Genomic DNA, 20,475 nt, shown 5'->3' with positions numbered 1-20,475 from the left:
GACCGTCTGCTGGTGACACCAGCAACTGTAATTAAGCACTATTTGATGGAGGCCGTAATAATATCCGATTACAGGCTGATAAAAATTTCAAAGTCGAGCAAAGATTGCAAATTTGCTTTACATGTCCAAAAATTTTACGAACTTTAATATCGTACTTTCCTCCGATAATACACTCCTGCAAATTGAAATAAGAACACCGTGAATTCATTGTCCCAGGAAGGGGAAACTTTATTGACACATTCCTGGGGTCAGATACATCACATGATCACACTGACAGAACCACAGGCACATAGACACAGGCAACAGAGCATGCACAATGTCGGCACTAGTACAGTGTATATCCACCTTTCGCAGCAATGCAGGCTGCTATTCTCCCATGGAGACGATCGTAGAGATGCTGGATGTAGTCCTGTGGAACGGCTTGCCATGCCATTTCCACCTGGCGCCTCAGTTGGACCAGCGTTCGTGCTGGACGTGCAGACCGCGTGAGACGACGCTTCATCCAGTCCCAAACATGCTCAATGGGGGACAGATCCGGAGATCTTGCTGGCCAGGGTAGTTGACTTACACCTTCTAGAGCACGTTGGGTGGCACGGAATACATGCGGACGTGCATTGTCCTGTTGGAACAGCAAGTTCCCTTGCCGGTCTAGGAATGGTAGAACGATGGGTTCGATGACGGTTTGGATGTACCGTGCACTATTCAGCGTCCCCATCGACGATCACCAGTGGTGTACGGCCAGTGTAGGAGATCGCTCCCCACACCATGATGCCGGGTGTTGGCCCTGTGTGCCTCGGTCGTATGCAGTCCTGATTGTGGCGCTCACCTGCACGGCGCCAAACACGCATACGACCATCATTGGCACCAAGGCAGAAGCGACTCTCATCGCTGAAGACGACACGTCTCCATTCGTCCCTCCATTCACGCCTGTCGCGACACCACTGGAGGCGGGCTGCACGATGTTGGGGCGTGAGCGGAAGACGGCCTAACGGTGTGCGCGACCGTAGCCCAGCTTCATGGAGACGGTTGCGAATGGTCCTCGCCGATACCCCAGGAGCAACAGTGTCCCTAATTTGCTGGGAAGTGGCGGTGCGGTCCCCTACGGCACTGCGTAGGATCCTACGGTCTTGGCGTGCATCCGTGCGTCGCTGCGGTCCGGTCCCAGGTCGACGGGCACGTGCACCTTCCGCCGACCACTGGCGACAACATCGATGTACTGTGGAGACCTCACGCCCCACGTGTTGAGCAATTCGGCGGTACGTCCACCCGGCCTCCCGCATGCCCACTATACGCCCTCGCTCAAAGTCCGTCAACTGCACATACGGTTCACGTCCACGCTGTCGCGGCATGCTACCAGTGTTAAAGACTGCGATGGAGCTCCGTATGCCACGGCAAACTGGCTGACACTGACGGCGGCGGTGCACAAATGCTGCGCAGCTAGCGCCATTCGACGGCCAACACCGCGGTTCCTGGTGTGTCCGCTGTGCCGTGCGTGTGATCATTGCTTGTACAGCCCTCTCGCAGTGTCCGGAGCAAGTATGGTGGGTCTGACACACCGATACTCCATTTCCAGGAGTGTATATTTATGAGTGATAATTTGGATTAATTCAATCCATGCAAAACACTGTGCGTAACAACTTTTTGGATACGAAATGGAGGGATAACGTAGGCTCCGTCGGGGCTAGGAGGACCGTTGCTAGGAAACTGGGAAAAGGACGCAGCCTACATCGGAGATTGGTTACAGAACATTCAAAAAATGGTTCAAATGGCTCTGAGCACTATGGGACTCAACTGCTGTGGTCATAAGTCCCCTAGAACTTAGAACTACTTAAACCTAACTAACCTAAAGACAGCACACAACACCCAGCCATCACGAGGCAGAGAAAATCCCTGACCCCGCCGGGAATCGAACCCGGGAACCCGGGCGTGGGAAGCGAGAACGCTACCGCACGACCACGAGATGTGGGCTACAGAACATTCAGTTGCCCTTTCTATAATATTACTTAAATGTGTGGAACCCAAACCAAATGAGAGTAACAAGAGATATTGAACGTACACTGTGCAGCGAAAGGCAGTAAACTTGTTGGGCGCTCGGGAGAATATCAAGCAGTTGTAGTAAGAAACTTGAAGTGGCAGGCGCTCGAAGACAGACATTAAGTCTCCCTCGAAACCCTAGTTGCAAAGTCTTAACAACCGCTATTAAGTGACGAATCTAGGACTGTATTGCAAGCACCAAGTACTGCTTCCGCAGGGCCAACGATGTGAAGATTAGACAAATTTCAACAAACACAGACACAAGCATCGATTCTTTCCGTGATCCATCCTCGAATGGAAAGAATGAATAATACATGAAAACGCCTTCCACGCACATTACTCTTGTCGACCGAGAGTGATGTACTACAAGCGCGCCGCGGAAATCCTAGCAGAATGCAGGCGTATCAGCAAGTCTTTCCAAATAGGCTCTTGCCGAGGGTGGGGGCACAGATGGGGCGCAATAACTAACGGAAGAAAGCAAGAAATAAAGACGCGTAAAGACATTATATCGCAAGGCTACTCACACAGACAGGTATCTACACGCCCAATCCCACCACTACCCAGCGCAGATCAACTCTGTCATCCGTTCTTTGGCAATCCGCGCGCAGTGCCTAAGTGATGCTCAAAACATAACACCTGAGCTTAAAAGGCTACGCACAACGTTTCTAGCCAGTGGCTACAGCCGTAAGTCGATCCACACAGCGTTGTCGACGAACACAAGTAAGAAAGATAAACAAGAAATAGACAAACTGCAGCCAACAGTGCGCTTACCTTATGTGAAAAATGTTACTGACCGAATAGGAAAACACCTTCGCCGCTTTGGGGTGCAGCCTGTCTTCTGTAGTGGTCGTAGGATTCAGGACGTGCTAGGCTCCACTAAGGACAAGGTGGATGCATTACACACTGCAGGCATTTACAAGGAGGAATTAGAATGTGGGGAGGCATACTTCGGCGAGACTGGTAGGCCAATAGCAACGCCCATTCGGGAGCACGAGTGCTACATTCGTCTAGGGCAACACAACAAACCTGCAGTGGCAGAACATCAGCAAGACTGCGGAAAAGAGATAAAATTCAGCGAAGCCCGTGTGTTGGCCAAGCAGCCGATTATGACGAAATGAAAAATCAGAGAGGCCATCGAAATTCTTAAACACCCTAATAATATGAACAGGGAGGATGGACTCAGGCTTGCCCCATCTTGGCTGCCAGCAATCAGAGCACAACAGACCGCACTGTCAACACGAGGCACGAGCACTACGGGCGAGTAACTGACGCCGTGCGGCCGACGTCCAGCAGTTGGTAAACAGCAGCCAACTTCTCATTCGACGGTGACCACCAATCATGGCACATAACACAAGAGCCTATAGACAACAGAGGCTACGTTCTCACTCCACCGCAATATGCTACGTATTAAAATAGAGTTCCCTCTCCTTCTTCCTTAAGTGACCAATGAAACTAACTACCTTATTAGAATGATGACGTAATGGCATGCGCAGTGAACAGAAACAACTAAATATAAAGGACACTGCATAGCTAGAACGCACCATTAGACCCACAAGAAGGCCGCTGCAACCGTGGCCGAAACGTTGATTTTTCTCCAGCAGCAGTAGTTTTATTCATTATGACGCCTTACCATACCCACAAAACGTTTATATCGGCACGTAAAAAAGTCACCGTGAGTGGTACGTAAGGTTTCCCATTCCTCGTGACTTGTCTTCTGCCTAGGAGAAGAAGCCTTTAAACTCACACTGTTGTCACAACGTCTTTTCGTTTAAGTAGCGTCACAAAGAAACTGATAGTGCCGGACAGATAATTATCACTAACCTAGTTTATGTAGAAAGGGTGCACTTGCTTTACACAGCTGCTGCGTGCACAGTTTTCTGAGGTTCAACGCAAGAGCTCTTGCTTTTATTTCGGTACGAAGTTGTGCGTTGTGAAAGATAGACGGATGCTGAGGCAAATCAATCTCTTTGCTCGACCGATGGCTTCTGGCTGTTAAGATCTGGTATGTAAATGAAAAAGAATTCGAGTAGCATGCTTTTGTACCTGATTCACTACAGTGTAGTGATAAGCTCGAAATCTACAAAATTCTAAACTTTGATCAGTCTGCATAGAAAAATTACAGAAACGTGTTTTTAACGGGGAGGATGGGTGTCAGTTTTGTCTTCCTGCCAGGGGCACAGAATCACCTCGTTTCGGCCGTGCATGTCTGCTATCGCTGACGTTACCGCCTGATATACCAACATTGCCCACTCAACCTCACTAACAACGAGACCGCTGATAATCGCCACTAGTACGTCGTCCTAAGCCTTATACGAAAACACTGTATCACTTTGATTTGGTTACAGATTTTTGTAAAATAACTGACCAAACTCAATCAAACCATAAAACGATATCTTAAATTATATGAATTAATTTTAGATAACATGTTGGCACGAAATCCTTGATTACTTGTCACAACACTTTGCCCTGGCAAAACAGAATTTCAGATTCAGATAAAATACTATTCTTTGCTATACATGACGTGAAGCACCATTATTTAATAAATGATCTACGTCAGTTGAAGTGTGGTTTAAAAATCATCCATTCGAACGTCTATTTCTCCTACACAAGTCGATATTTTGATTAATGATTGAATTAAAATATCAGCTCAAACGGTTACATTACTTATCGCACATCATACCTTGAGAAAAAAAATAGCAGACTAGTATTCCTTGCATCAAATTCCACTGTTTGATTTATATGAAGACAATATTCACGTTATTGGAAAGATGCACCAGAACAGTTGCTCACAATAATTAATCTTTATTAACGACAGACTGTTTCTGTATTTGTTGCCATTGTCAAGAATTTTCGGATACAATTTTGGTAAAAATGTGTGTAAATGTGTCATTTATATTAAAGTGATGTAGCGTACTCACGTCTAGAATATGTGATCCCCATATTTCGTGGCTAGAGAATTGTCTTAAGATTGTCAGTGTTTTGATTAGATGGTAAGGACGTAAATATATTGAAAATAACACCTTAACAAGGGTTTGACAAATCTACTCTTACGTCATATGTTTTCAAAGATTACACAGATGAACAGAGATATTATTTTATTAGCTAAATGTTGTAACGATTATTCTTCGTTGTTGAATACGTTCTTTCCGATTAATCTATTTTCGTGTTCTAAAAGTTCAACAAAGTATTTGGGGTGGCATTTGTGTCTATGTTCTAAGGTTATAAATTAATGGCCATCACCTTCAGTTCCAATACCACCACGTCAGTCCTGTAAGAAGTGACGTTAAAACCATAATGGACGTCTCAAAAATTATTGTAATAACATTTGTAAAATCTCCATCCAAGGATGACATCAGACAATGATGAAACTCTCGCATAACTGATCCTGCAGTGTGTGCAAATAATTTGGAATATTTCTATTTGTATGTCTGTGCTTCTGATATAAAAACGTCACTTTAGTCTGTGAAATCTGAAATGTAGCCTGGCAGGCGCAAATCAAATATGTGACAATAAACTGACACCGAGAGCTTCATTTGGGCGCCGATTGCATTACGGATGTAATTATTTTCGCTGCTGCCAGGCAAACAAGACGACAGCCGGACAAGATATTTACGCTTGTCGACCACGGCACGGAGCACGTTGTGCGAAAAATGAAGCAAAAAAAGAGGAAAAACAAAGTGTAAGATAAAAACAAACACGCGGCAGCGAACGTGGTCGTGCTGTGACAGCAGAGATTATAAATGAAAACTCTTTTTTCCAAATACCACGCTACGCTCTGCTCTCCTGCAGAGGGCGAAAAAAATATATTTTATTAACGTGCTGGGAGCACACACTGTTATAATCTCTCTGCCCACCGAGACACTGTAGTTAGTAATATGGCATATTTTAAGCTCTTTGAAATCTGTATTCTATGTACGTATTACGCCACAGGTCAGAGGAAACCGTTGTATTATTGCAGCCTCCAAAGCAGATAATATTCAACCTAGGCTAGCATGAAATTAGGAAGTTTCCGTTTGCTGAGTATCACCAATGAATGCTATAAACGGAACGAAGATGGTGAATACGGACCATTCGTCACCCACTTCTTTGCATCCCTCTCCCCCCTCAAACACACACACACAGATACGAAACACAGTTACATTGTAAAATAAGTACTGCCATAGGAAAACATCGTTACACGATACACGATTTTGTACTAACATCATAGACTTCCGAGAGCCAGCCCTGACTAAACTCTACCATCTGGTGAGAAAGATGTATGTGACAGGCGAAACACCCTCAGACTTCAAGAAGAATATAATAATTCCAATTCCAAAGAAAGCAGGTGTTGACATATGTGAAAATACGGAATTATGAGTTCAATAAGCCACGGCTGCAAATTACTAACACGAATTCCTTACAGACGAATGGAAAAACTGATAGAAGCCGACCTCGGGGAAGATCAATTTGGATTCCGTAGAAAAGTTGGAACACGTGAGGGAATACTGAGCCTACGACATATCTTGGAAGAAAGATTAAGGAAAGGCAAACCTACGTTTCTAGCATTTGTAGACTTAGAGAAAGCTTTTGACAATGTAGATTGGAATACTCTCTTTCAAATTCTGAAGGTGGCAGGGGTAAAATACAGGGAGCGAAAGGCTATTTACAATTTGTACAAAAACCAGATGGCAGTTATAAGAGTCGAGGGGCATGAAAGGGAAGCAGTGGTTGGGAAGGGAGTGAGACAGGTTTGTAGCCTATCCCCGATGTTATTCAATCTGTATATTGAGCAAGCAGTAAAGGAAACAAAAGAAAAATTCAGAGTAGAAATTAAAATTCATGGATAAGAAATAAAAACTTTGAGGTTCGCCGATGACATTGTCAGAGACAGCAAAGGACCTGGAAGAGCAGCTGAACGGAATGGATGGTGTCTTGAAAGGAGGATATAAGATGAACATCAACAAAAGGAAAACGAGGATAATGAAATGTAGTTGAATTAAATCGGGTGATGCTGAGGGAATTAGATCAGAAAATGAGGCGCTTAAAGTAGTAAATGAGTTTTGTTATTTGGGGAGCAAAATAACTAATGAAGGTCGAAGTAGAGAGGATACAAAATGGCGACTGGAAATGAGAAGGAAAGCGTTTCTGAAGAAGAGAAATTTGTTAGCATCGAGTATAGATTTAAGTGTCAGGAAGTCGTTTTTGAAAGTATTTGAATGGAGTGTAGCCATGTATGGAAGTGAAACGGGGACGATACATACTTTAGACAAGAAGAGAATAGAAGCTTCCGAAATGTGGTGCTACAGAGGAATGCTGACGATTAGATGCGTAGATCACATAACTAATGACGAGGTATTGAATAGAATTAGGGAGAAGAGAGATTTGTGGCACATCTTGACTAGAAGAAGGGATCCGTTGGTAGCACATATTCTGAGACGTCAGGGATAACATGGACTGAAGACCACGACAACAACAACAACAACAACAACAACAACAACTAACATCATATACGATACCATATTCTGACCAGAAGTAACTAGATAACAACTGATCGGTATAATAACGAGGCAAAATGAATCGCAATAAAAAAAATTGTGTAGATCTTCACTGTTTTGACCTTGATAACTATATCTGACAAAGCTTTCGCGCCATTAATCAAATCCTCTTTAAGACAATAGCTTTCGACGTACGATTTTGTAATTAACTGTGAATGTAGAGGACGTATCACAGTTAATTGGAACCACCTGCAGCGGTGAAATACGCAATAATAGATGGATAAGCGTCCACTGTAAGATACGTACTGAGGCGTCGCAGCTAGGGCTCGATCGCCAATTTGTTTATTAAACCTTTCTTGCGTGAATGGATGTGGGCTCCAGTGTAAGCAGTCAGAATCTTATACGATCTCCAACGGGTGAGCTGTGTCCTGCAGACGTGCGTCATGATCATATGACGTGACAGCTGCGTGTGAAAGTAGTGGAGAGGCGCTTACAGAGTAGTTACAATCTCTAGAATTATAAAAATTAATATCTGATCTAGAAATAGCCTGAGGAACTTCATATTAGATACATAACCTTCTGGTGTGTAAAGGAACAATCTGTCAAAATCTGAAGTCAATAACTGTCGTAATCTGGAAGTTATACAAAATTCATTAAAAAAACGTAACACTTAAAAAACACACACACACACACACACACACACACATATATATATATATATATATATATATATATATATATATATATATATATATATATTAATAGTTCACAAACTGTGACTATTTGAAAATATATGATAACACCTCTAGTGTTTAGACTCAAATTTGGAAAGTTCTCATTTTAGAAAACCTTTCGTAATTTTGCTGTAGTAATATGGTAACTTTAAGAATTTCAAGTAGATATTTATATTTTGTGTTAGGGTGAGTGTGAAAGAGAGTACTTGTGTGGGTGTATGTGGAACATTCGCCAATATTAAATTTTCAGTTTGTAATTCCCTATAGGAACTTGTAAGTAGTCCAGCTTTGTATCGTGCGAACGAATCCACCAGTGATTCCCCTACTAGTGGATGACGGATGTCCTAGCATGTTTGAATATGTAAGAGACAGCCAGAATGTTCGCGACTATATAGTTAAATTCCAGACGTAAAGTACAGCTTAAAGTTTATTTAGTTTTGAGTTGCTTATTTTAATGACGTCAATGAGCTGAGAGCAGTGGTTGGTTCTAGCTGGATTTTGTCGCGAGCGGCGCCTTCACAGTCAGTTCTGATTGGCCGTAATTCTGTACAGCCAATAAGAAGTGAGACGGTTTGCCACCTAACGCGTGAGATAGAGGGGCTTGTGGAGGCAGAGTGAAGAAGGTGGCGGACTAGCTTTCGAAGGAGCCGGTCATGCTGTAACTGTCCGAACGTATTATGTGTAAGATGAAGTGATATTGTGACTTTGGCTTTTCGGTACAGTGATAAGGGTAGCTGGTGTTTACCATTAACTATTTGTGAAATTTGAAGAGTCGAGAGAGATTTTGTTCTGGAGAAAATCGCGTGTGTAAACTTTGAACTAAAAGCTTGGCGGTACTAAGTAAAAATTTTTTTACTGAGCATTTATGGCGGCAAAAACTTTATTTAAAGACAACCACTGAGTTCCGAGTGCAAAAGTAAATAGCAGTTTATTGACTGTGTTTCTCTCGTAAATGATTTCCGAATTAGATAGGAAAAGTTGTGGTTGTTTGAGTGTGATGAGGACTGTGAAACGGAACTTTAATGATCTGAACACATTTGGGCTGATGATCTTCCTTAATAGCAATAAAAAAAGCCTAATGCAAGTTTAAAAGGAACTTTGAACTTAGAAATTTGAACAGCAACCCATTTCCGATTTATTCTTTAGAGTCCACAAGACTATTTTCAGCCTTTTGTACTTATAGCGGCCCCCGACGTGTAGTTATGAAATCTCAGTTTCTTCAACACTACTTTTCTGAGATTTCTTAAGTAACGGCAGTCAGGAGTTACGTGTGCAGATCTGCAGCAGTATCGAGGTAGGTGAACAATTCATGTTGCAGAACCGCCGTCGATGTGCGGAAGAGAATATTACGTCGCCGTGCATTCTTTCGGACTTTCCTGTGCGTTACGATTTGCGTCATGTGAAAGGAAACCTCAATAACGAGTCTACGTTTCTCTCTAAAAGCGTCTGCCGACTACACAAATACCCTCCACTCGGTATTTGGTTATCGTTTCAAATCTGGCAAAAATGCCTCTCTTTGTCGTCTACCAGTAATTTATTGAGTATATGCCCCCAAAACTCTACTTTACTTCCGATTTAGCCATAATTATGAAATCCAGTGTAGTCTTCGTTCTGCGGCATGATTTTGCGATTTTTCGAGTGACCTAGTACTATGCAACAAGATTATCTCTATTGTTTGTTGATAAATGTACAGTTCTCCACTGATTTTTTGGGTTAAAAGCTCATGTCTCACTGTCATAAGGCAACGATGGTAATAGCCACTGACTGTGAAGTTTCTGATTCAGACTTGCCCAAAGTTTTGTTTGAAAAATTTCATTCACTTTTCCACAAACACTACGGCATATGTTTGTTCGTCAACTTATTTCCTTGGCTGCACATCCATTCCTTGATTTTGTCTGCCTTAAATACAAAAGTTCATCAACAATTTGAATAAAATCTCGGCTTTCAAGCCGCGTCGTATCCAATAAAATTCTCTAACTACTTGGCTGGAAGTAGATTTACTCATGTTGAATATGCCAGAGATGTAGAGAGCCCTACTGTTTTATTTGAAGTGACATAGCTTGAAAACGGAGAAGATTGTGTTCAAGTGTGCCACCGCAAGTAGCCGAAAACTCATCAACATTTTTTGTGATTTCCTTATTAATTAGTATTATTTTCGATGAAATAATTATACACTAATTATTTTTATGCTTGCATTCAAACTTGCTCTGAAGTTCATCCATGAATGGTTGACATTTATCTGCATTACACGGAAAAGTGCAATATTACTAGTGAAACGAAAATTAGTTACGTAAGATCCGTTAACTCATACACTATGTGATCACAAGTATCTGGACACGCCCAAAAAGACATGTTTTTCATATTAGGTGCATTGTGCTGCCACCTACTGACAGGTACTCCACATCAGCGACCTGAGTAGTCATTAGACATCGTGAGGGAGCAGAATGGGGCGCTTCGCGGAACTCGCGGACTTCGAACGTGGTCAGGTGATTGGGTGTCACGTGTGTCGCAAGTCTGAAGCGAGATTTCCACCACTCGTAAACATCCCTAGACCCACTGTTTCCGACGTGACAGTGAAGTAGAAACGTGAAGGGACAAGTAGAGCACAAAAGCGTACAGGCCGAAATCGTCTGTGGACAGAAAGAGACAGCCGACAGTTGAACAGGGTCGTAATGTGTAATAGGCAGACATCTGTCCAGACCATCACACAGGAACTCCAGACCGCATCAGGATCCACTGCAAGTACTATGACAGTTAGGCAGGAAGTGAGAAAACCTAGATTTCTTGCTTGAGTAACTGCTAAGAAGCCACACATCACGCCGGTAAATAAAAAACGACGCCTCGCTTGGTGTAAGGAGCGTAAACATTCGACGACTGAACAGTGGAAACACGTTGTGTGGAGTGATGAATCACGGTACACAAGGTGATGATCCGATGGCAGGCTGTGGGTATGGCGAATGCCCGGTAAACGTCAGCTGCCAACAGTAAAATTCGGAGGCGGTGGTGTTATGGTGTGGTCGTATTTTTCATGGAGGGGGCTTGCACCCCTTGTTTTTGCGTGGCACTGTCACAACGCAGGCCTACCTTGATGTTTTAAGCACTATCTTGCTTCCCACTGTTGAAGAGCAATTCGGGGATGGCGATTGCATCTTTCAACACGATCGAGCTCCTTTTCGTAATGCACGGCCTGTGGCGGATTGGTTACACAACAATAACACCACTGTAATGGACTGGCCTGCACAGAGTCCTGACCTGAATCCTGTAGAATACCTTTAGGATGTTTTGGAACACCGACCGACATCGATACCTCTCCTCAGTGCAGCACTCCGTGAAGAATGGACTGCCATTCCCCAAGAAACCTTCCAGCACCTGATTGAACGTTTGCCTGCAAGAGTGGAAGCTGTCATCAAGGGTAAGGATCGGCCAAGACCATACTGAATTCCAGCATTACCGATGGAGGGCCCCAAGAATTTGTAAGTCATTTACAGCCACGTGTCCGATACTTTTGATCACATAGTGCATTTCTGGCTCTTTGTCCCATTTTGGGGCTCTGAACTTTTGATGGTGACAATTGTTTTGGTAATACGGAATCTGCATGACTAACCTCTCCTTCCATCCCAAATTTCCCAAAATCTTGTTGCAAAAATCGCACAACAGATGTACTTATTGTTCTGTATGCTAACACAGTTTGTGTCAGTGTCCAGTTTCTAAAGAGCTGTTAGCACAGATTTTGAGGAAATTTGAATCAAAGGAGAAATCAAGGCAAAGCGGTAAATTATTTACACAGTCAATTTTTCTTCGTGACTTACCAGTTTTCCATTGTTACTTTTCCTTATCCTCGATTAGTCTAATTCTGTTCTACGCCCTTGACATTAATGTTAGCAGGTATATTTCACATTACAGTGAGGAAGACGATGCACACTTTTTTGTGTCGTCCTTGACAGATTTGATGCATTTCAGTCTTTCTGTTGGTTTGATGCTCTCCAAGTTTTCCTATTCTGTCTTATTCTTTAAATAGTTGTGTAAACTTCTGTCCTATTATCTATTACTGCGAATAAATGTGATCCTCTAACGTGCGAACAACATATGTGGCGTATACACCAACTTTTAAATGATTGTAGAAGCCGGCACTGCTAGGTTCAGGAAAGATCGAAGTTATCAAATAACAACAAAGTTATTTTTATCGGTTTTGTCTCATTTCCTCAAACCATCTATCGTGACAGTCACTAGTGTCAGTAACATACTGACTGGACTAAGCGTAATATAAATCACACCAAGCAATAAACGGGCTAGTGCAGCGCAGCTTGTTACCAATGTGAACAACCTACCAGTCAACCGTCCAACAGCGAGTTAGTCTCACGCATACTTACAGCACGCTGGCGAGCGCCAAACAAGGCCCATAGTAGAGGCCAGAGATAAATAGTAACATAATCTTTAAATGAGAGAACAGATGATAGATGAGTGGAGTTTTGTAGAAAGGTTGCATTGACTAGCTCCGTCTGTCCATTAAGAATATGATGTGGTGATTTGCTTTTATGTGTATATATTTATATCTCTTCAAGCAGATTCATGAGGCTACCTTTCTCAACATGATGCAATATTTGAATGTGGTCTTCAATGCTTTTTACTCCATGTTTGCTGAGAGTTGTGTGCATTGCAAATGCCGGTTTTGAAGGATTGTTCACACGTATGGCATCTAAATGTTCTTTGAATCGAATCTCAAAGTTTCTCCCAGTCTGTCCAATATAAAAGGAAGGGAAATTTTTGCATCTGAGTTTATATATACCTGATCTTTTGTAAGGCGGGGTTGTTATTCTTTATGTTATGAATGGTTAGCTGCTGAAGTTTATGGTTTGTGTGGAAGCTTATATTTATGTTTGCGTTTTTGAATAGGTTACTTATTTTATGTGATATTCTCCCTAGAAAAGGAAGTGAGACATTTTCTGCTGCTTTTTGCGAACTTTTGTGTTGATTGCATAGGTATCTGGTGTGGAGCTTTGTTGTTTGCTGTTTTTTGGATTTTTTGCGATAATTTATCAATCATGTGTGTTATATCCATTGTTTAGAGCTATGGCTTTGATGATATTGGTTTCTTTATGGTCAACTGGTTCCAGTGGAATTTTATGCAGGCGATTAAGCATTGGCCTGAGGTATGGCATCTTATGTTGGTTTGGATGGCAAGATGAGCTGTTGATGCACACATCTGTGGCTGTTTGCTTTCTATAAATTTCAAAATGATGTTTCTGGCTTTTGCTGGAAATTTTTTAAATCTAAGAAATTGATGCTGCTATTGGATTCATATTCAACAGTGAATTTGATGTTACTGTCCATGCTGCTCAGTTTGGTTGCTAATGTGTCAATTTCTTCATTAGTGCCATCAAAAAGAATAATTGTATCATCTACATACCTTTTATAGTAGATGATTTTGCTGCTGATGTGACTGTTAGTTTTGAAAAATGTGTGTTCTAAGTGCTTTATGTAGATGTCTACTAACTTCTCTGGTAGGCTGCTACCCATTGCCAATGCATCATTCTGTTTGTAAATTTTGTTATTAAAACTGAAGTAATTGTATGACAGCACCAATGTGAGTAACTCAATCAACTCATAGATTTCTGCCATATTCAGTTTCTTGTGTTTAAGCAGATTGTTCTTGATTATATTTATGGTGTCCTGTATAGGAATGTTAGTATAGAGATTTGCAATGTCAAGCGATGCAAATCTGGCTGTCGGTGGAATATGCACATCCTTAATTTTGTCAATGAGCTCAAATGTGTTCCTAATAGAGTAGTTGGTTTCGAAAGTATGATGGGTATTTAGAAGATCTAGCACTTTGTCATTTAATCTGTTTGAAGGGCTGTTCCTAGAGTTAACAATAGGCCTGATTGAGCAGTGCTGTTTATGTATCTTGGGCTGTGACCTAAGGTGAGGGGCAGTGGGGTTCATAGCAATGCAGTCAAGTACTTCCCATTTGCTTAGGAGGAAATTACAGTTCTTTAGAGTTTTTTTAAGTTCGGCTTGAAATTTAGAAGTGGGATCAAAGTCTAATTCGATTATATTATTACTACTGAAAAATTCCATAGTTTTGTCAACATATTAATTTTCATATATTGCAACTGCACAATTACCTTTGTCTGCCTTTACTATTAGAGCTTTAATGTTAGAGAGTTTGGAGTTGATACAATTCAGTGTCTTTTGGTCACTGTTTTTATGTGAAGTATTTCTTAGTGCTCTTGTGATTATTTTATTGGGTTTGAAGCCTATTGCAATGGTTTCACTGGGATTCAATTTAGCAGCATCACATGCAAGCTTAGTGGATGCAATGAGGCTTTTTAGGTTTTTGCCATGAAGATTTGGTTCTATGTTGTACTTAAGACCTTTGTTTATGAGGGTAAGTTCAGTATTTGTAAAGTTGATGTTAGTTGAATTAATAACTCTTCCATGGAACTAATGTAGGTTAGCCTGGCGATTTTTGGCACTGAAGTTACCTTTTTTACTTTTCAGACCATCAACCTTTTTGTTATGCCTACAATTTATTTGCTGATGTCCTTTAGAAATTATGTCGTCAATGTATTGCAATATGTAGGAGAACTGTAGACTGGAAAGGCTATTGCTAAGTTGCAAGTGTAGATTGTACAGTTGTCTGTTGAGGAGGTCTTTCTTTTTGTGTTGCATTTTTATCTCTGTCTCGAGCCACATGATTTCACATTTGGATGTGAACGTTTTTGCAGTGCTGCTACGTGCATTAATCTTTACTTTTATGTAGTTTGGTTTTACTTGTGCTAATAGACATTGCTTGTTATGTTTGATGTTGAGGATTGTCTTTGTTAGGTTTCTTCTACATCTTTTGAAATCGTGAACATTTCTCAGTACCTGGCGAGGTATGCCTAATGCTATTTTGTCTAAAACTGACATGGTGAGACCGCAGCTGTGTAGAATTAATGTAGGTTAATTCTTACAAAGAAGAAAACAACCACACCCACTATTAATATTGCTATTTATTAAGGTAAATAGCACCGTTACCGGTTTCGAACTGGCAAGTTCATCATTAGACGGCTGTTCACATGACTTTCAAACTACACTTTACATTATCGTTCTTTTCCGATTTTTATTATTCCACTATGGCGAAGTATTTTTGGTGTGTTGTTGCCGTCGAAAATTCCGCGCGTTTTTGTTGCGAAGTTGCAGGATTGTATTTTCCGGATATTCCAAAATATATCCAGCACTTATGCAATTTGTACATCACCATATTCTGCAAAGCACCACACACACACACACACACACACACACACACACACACACACACACACCAAAAAGAATTTGCCACATGTGAAGTTATCACAAGATTGCTGATTTACAAACACAACAGTGGCTACATTGCTTCCAAGCCTTTCTGCAGTTTTGCAGCATGAATCTCCACCTTCTCCTACCCCTATTACACGATCCCGTTCAAACTTGTTGATGCGCTCATAGTGACGTCTATGACTTCTTATAGGCATTCTTGAGTAACATCAATTCACCACGTCCATCCCAAAGGTAAGTAACGCTCACGACGGTTACAGCGTGTGTATAAAGTAAACCTGATTCACAACCCTATAATGACGCCACTAGAGCAGCTCTTAAGCCACTGGTAGGAAGTTGGAATAGATATTATCTTTCAGATGCAGAACTAGGCGCACCAACTTTCGCTTATATCGCGCAAACACCTTCTTGGCGTTGCGTTTTTACCGTCAGTGTCTACTCGATATTAACACATTTCCTTTCGTCAGGAATGTTTTCTCCTCATTGCCCGTCTACATCTTATATCATCTTTACTCCGGCTATAGAGAGAGGAAGTGCAAGAAACAGCGTCGTCATGATGTCGGAGGTGAAAGTCGGTTTGCTGAAAGGTGAGCAGGTGGAGAGGCCATGGTTTATAACATGGTCTGCATAATGGTCGAGATAAACAGCCTTCGTTCTAGAAACAGAACTGTCAGTGGGTGATTGGTGCTAGGAGCTTGTGAAGGAAAATACTTTAGTACGCAAAGAGCTTCTGGTTTTCCTAAAAACATAAAAAAAAATCAGCTCTGACCTACTTAAAGTTCAGAGATTGCAGCAAAGATTGCACCTACTCTCGTGGCTAGTTTTTTAGCACTGTCGCAGGACCTGTGAGGCTATCTGGTTGTAACGCCGGAAATGCATATCCTCCTATTTCCACCTATTGTACTATAATTTTTTTCCTTATTTTGTCACCTGAAGATATGAGATTTCTGTCTCTTTATTGTAATTGTTTTACTCTTTGTATGAATATATATTTATGCATTTATGGCGATGTATAATTGGTTTCTTTTGTAAATATTATTTGTATTTTTACGCTGGGTCTTGCCTAGGGAAAACTATGCTATCTAACGATTACATCGATATGTCGTGTGGAGACCCAAAGTGTTGAGGATCTTTGGTAGTGTTAACTCTGCCGCATGCAGCGCGGGCAGAGAGAGTCTAGCTGGAGGAGGGCGGTGGAGCAGGTGTGTTGTGTGACGCTCCCGCGAGTTGCCGCGCTTTCGGGGTTTGGCAGCATGTAATTGCGCTCGACTTGCTATGATAGTTTCTGAAACGGTGTCGCGGACGGGAAGCGTTAGCTGGCACACATCAAGAGCCCGTTTTGGCTGGAGACCGTGTCGAGAAGAAGGCGCGCCAACATCCAGCTTCTGCAACAGCGACGGCCGACAATGAGTGACTGTCGCCACCTCCTCGATCGACGACTTCAAACCTTCAATCAACCAACAAGGAAGACTGGTAGCACGTAAAGTTTTAGAACTGTATGGCAGACCTCAGCTTTTCAAACTGTTATATTTTTCTCACTAAATTACAGCAACATAGCATGAACCTTTGTTACTCATTGTCCCAATTGCATTACCAAGCAGGGTCCCTTCCTTTTCCGGAATGAACCCGAGTGCCGTTGAAATTCAAACGTCAGCATTAAAGTAATATCATTCGATTTCACTGCTTTAATTTCAAAGTTCAGTTAAGATATTCATAGCTGGCTTCAATATTTAGATTACACAAGCACAAATTAAGAGTGCGAGTTTTTTTACCGTATTTTAGCTTACCTGTGACTTCAGCTCAGCTTGGTACGTACTAAATTTTACTATTGTTAATTGTTCAGAATTATTTAATTCAAGTTCAAAGTTAAATGTCTTATTTCTAAATTGCGTAGATTCAAGTAGCTTTTGAAATGATTGTAGAGGTAGCCCAAGACTAACCGTATTTTAGTGAAGTTCGATGTGCTTCAGAAACAAAGCTCACTATTAATTTCAGTCACTAAATTAACTTTCAATTTTCCGGTTTTATTAATTCTTTTGCTAAATTAAGTCAGAGTGTAGCGAAATTTATTACTTCTGACAAACTTTCAGTTTTCACACTACACGTGTCAACCTTCAGTTGCCACGCATTTAGTGCTAATTATATGTGTAATAACCTTTCTTTTTCAGTTACTATAGTAATTGTCCATAGGACTGGCGACCGTAATTTCCCCCAAATCTCAAACATCTAATTACCGCTAGTTAATTGTTAACGTAACGGCCACAAATTTACTTTCTTTATTAACTTTAACCCTTTTCAAAATTAATTTCCACCAGTTTCATTTGCATTTTTCCTTTAATTTAGATGTAACCCTTTCCTCCCTCTTTACCGACAAATTAACTTCGGTGACGATTGCTTTTCCCAAATTTCCGTTAGGTGCACGCGGTTTAATTTTTTCACTGTCATTAAGGTCGATAAGAGAGGGGGAGGTAACACGGTGGCTAAATGAGCACTGATTGCTGTGTTAGAAGTGACGTCACAAGGACCTAACGCGTAGCGGTAAGTTCGTTAGAAAAGAGGGGAAGAAATTCAATTCATGGGCGTGATCAGATTTCAAGCTTCTTGGCGTGATATTTTGTCAAAGAAACAATTACTCCGCTGGCTGTTTGTAGTAACTTTTGAGATGATTGGTGGACGCATTTTGTTGGTAGGAAAAAAGAAGCAAGTTTGTTTTTCGAGATTCAGAAAATAGGAGAGGCAGACAAGTCACAACAAGAGATTGTGGCTGCGTTCTGTAGTAGCGGAAACGTGTTAGAGTCGCACGGCTACAACGATATCTCCACTGTGCTCACGTTACGTTGAAGATGATGGTAAGCATCGGTTACAGCGAGTGTTTGTAGTTCAAATTCATGGGAGGTGGCACTGTCTCATATGTCAGGGCTTTCTCAGGTCTTTGAGATTCTTAGGTTTTTGTTGCAGACAAACCATCACTATGTCACAGTCAAGTTACAAATCAGTTCATTCAGCCAGATGAGAGATTAAGCAACTCCACCTCATTTAGTAACTTTAGCAACTCGGGGTTCTACTTTTAATTCTCATTGGAAAGAAAAGCATTGTAAAATTCAGTTTCACATCAATGTTTTAATGCTTTTTAACTCCAATTGTCTTTCGTAATAAACCATAGAGTATACTTAAATTTTGTGATTATTAACATATTCCATCTCTTACAGTGATAGATATTACATCAATTTGCCTGATTTCAGATTCACTGTTTGGGTGCAAATATAGGATAGCGTTAGTAAATGCGCTGTCTGTGTTAAAATCAACGCTGAATCTCAAGAGTGTGCCTGATTCATTATTTATTTTAAAAAATGGTTCAAATGGCTCTGGGCACTATGGGACTTAACATCTGAGGTCATCAGTCCCCTAGAACTTAGAACTACTTAAACCTAACTAGCCTAAGGACATCACACACATCCATGCCTGAGGCAGGATTCGAACCTGCGACCGTAGCAGTCTCGCGGTTGCGGACTGAAGCGCCTAGAACCTCACGGCCATCACGGTCGGTTATTATTTATTCAGATTCAGGTAATTACACTTACACACATTCTGGGTTCTGCAACGACAAACCAACAAATTGTTGTGTTTTTATTTCCTCTCCCACGACTGCAGGAATTAATGGACAGATTAGGACACGGCAGGTTATGTTGTAAGTAGGCTGTTTAGGTTTTTTGTTGGTAACGACACATAGCGCTCTGTATGAAAATCACTGGCTGTGCTGTGTGAAGTCTGTGGCTGGTTTGCATTGTTGGAATTTGCTATTGTAGTGTTGGGCAATTGGCTGTTAACAGCGCGTAGCGTTGCGCAGTTGGAGGTGAGCCGCCAGCAGTGGAGGATGTGGGGAGAGAGATGGCGGAGTTTTGAGAGCGGATGATCTGCACGTGTGTCCATCAGAGACAGTAAATCTGTAAGACTGGATGTTATGAACAGATATATATATATTATGACTTTTGAACACTATTAAGGCAAATACATTGCTTGTTCTTTATCAAAATCTTTCATTTGCTAACTATGCCTATCAGTAGTTAGTCCGTTCAGTAGTTAAAATCTTTTATTTAGCTGGCAGTAGAGGCGCTAGCTGTATTGCAGTAGTGCGAGAAACGAAGATTTTTGTGAGGTAAGTGATTCATAAAAGGTATAGGTTATTGTTAGTCAAGGCCATTCTTTTGTAGGGATTTTTGAAAGTCAGATTGTGTTGCGCTAAAAATATTGTGTGTCAGTTTAAGCAGAGTCATTTATAAATTTTCTAAGGGGACGTTTCTCATTGATTTACATGAAGGATATTAACACCTACCACTATATGAATAGCCCAAGTGATACTTTGTGGCCAGTACTCGCAGTTTCAGACACAACCACTCGGAAGTGTTCAGGCGTCTGCTACTTTTCAACATTTCCTGGAACAATTAACAACCGAAGTATTTTTATGTACAAACTGTCTGGATGAGACTGTGGTCAAATGTCTTACGCCTGCTGGTATTTGGCAGATTTAGAGCGTTTATTTAAAGTGCTCTCTGAAGCTGGCTTAAATCTAATAAGTACTGGTGCGCATTCTTCCACGAAGAACATGAATATTTAGGATACGTCATTAATGCACAGATTATTCGTCTTGCTCATTCGCAATTGTCTGTCATTAAAGATACGTCATTACCACCTTACCATCAAGGAGCTTCACCATCATGGGGAAGTCGACGTTTCAGGCTAAGCCTATTGCAAACGTTGCGCGGATGCTGCTCTGCTGAAACGGCTGCGCTGGAAAGCTCTTACCTTCGAGTGGTCCCTATTCTTATGATTCTCGTCGTAAGTTGTTATGATAACAGGTGGCCAATGCTAAACAGAAACATATATTGCAGGTTTGCCAGTGAAGTCGGTAAGGAACTTGGTGCATAGTCTGTATC

This window comes from Schistocerca americana, chromosome 6 (genome assembly GCF_021461395.2).
Source record: "Schistocerca americana isolate TAMUIC-IGC-003095 chromosome 6, iqSchAmer2.1, whole genome shotgun sequence".
Lineage (NCBI taxonomy): Eukaryota > Metazoa > Arthropoda > Insecta > Orthoptera > Acrididae > Schistocerca > Schistocerca americana.
This window is presented reverse-complemented; position numbering follows the sequence as displayed.